Source organism: Sorghum bicolor, chromosome 9, assembly GCF_000003195.3.
Source record: "Sorghum bicolor cultivar BTx623 chromosome 9, Sorghum_bicolor_NCBIv3, whole genome shotgun sequence".
NCBI classification, from domain to species: domain Eukaryota; kingdom Viridiplantae; phylum Streptophyta; class Magnoliopsida; order Poales; family Poaceae; genus Sorghum; species Sorghum bicolor.
In genome coordinates, this window is record NC_012878.2 from 4,700,216 (window position 1) to 4,701,195 (window position 980).

Here is a 980-nt window from a genome sequence, read left to right on the forward strand (position 1 = left end):
TGCAGCGTCTGAGGGTCCGCGCGTTGCTTCAGTTGGCGGAGGGTCTCCGCCTAAGGAGGTTCAGGTGGAGTCCAGCGACGAAGCTGAGTCCGCCTCCGTTCGGAGGATCAGGAGGGCGGAGGCTCCCCTTCGTCCGGCTGGTGACGGTATTAACTCGTTGTACATAGGTAATGATTTTTTGTTGATTATTTTGTTTTTATGCAAGTTTTGATTGACTTGTTCTCATGTTTTTGGTTTATCTTTCAGCGGATGTTTTTGCTGGGCTGGCTACCGCGGAGGAGATGGCTAAAGGCGCCAGCGTTGCGCAGGAAGGGCTTGCCGTTCCTCCGCCGCGTGAGCCTGCGCCTTCTGCGTTGGCCAACAGGCCTTCGCCTGCTGATGTTCTTGGTCCTGGTGAGTTTCCTCTTTTTGGTTCAACAGGTTGGTTTGTTTTTGGCATTTTATTCTAAGGTTTGTTTTTGTTATGTGCAGGTGCTTCTGAACCTTCGATCACAGGTTGGACTGATGCCTTGCGCGAGGTTCATTCCTTGGTCGGAGGTTAGTGTTCTGGCCTCCGCCAATGGTTTTTTGTTTCTTACGATGGTTTTTCTTAATTGTTTTTGGTTTACAGATCGTTTTCGTCAGAAGCTTCGCGGCATGGATTTTGATACGCTCCTTCGCGTGCAATATGAGCACCATAGCCTTGTATGTTTGTGCTTTGTTATATCTTCCTTCGCGGTTTTTCATTCGGAGGTTTGTTGTAACTATTTATTTTTGAGCAGGGTCATCACATGGCTGCCGCCTTGGAGGAGCGTTGCTCCCGGGAGGTTATCTGCCGTGATGAGGCGATTGGTGCTCTGAAGAAGGAGAACGAGACCTTGGAAGCTGAGAAGGCTCGTCTGTCGGAGGAGGTTAAGGAGTTTTCCTCCATCAGGAGGGAGGTTGACTCCCTGAAAAAGGAGAGGGATGACTACAAGGCTGGGTCGGAGGCTCTGAAGAAG

At 50.4% G+C, this 980-nt stretch overlaps 1 long non-coding RNA gene across 1 annotated transcript; it reads left to right on the top strand.

Annotated features, from left to right (window-relative positions):
* On the top strand, positions 285-641 carry LOC110430119. Its single transcript, XR_002447359.1, has 3 exons — positions 285-393; positions 472-537; positions 611-641. It is a non-coding gene; the product is annotated as an uncharacterized LOC110430119 (long non-coding RNA).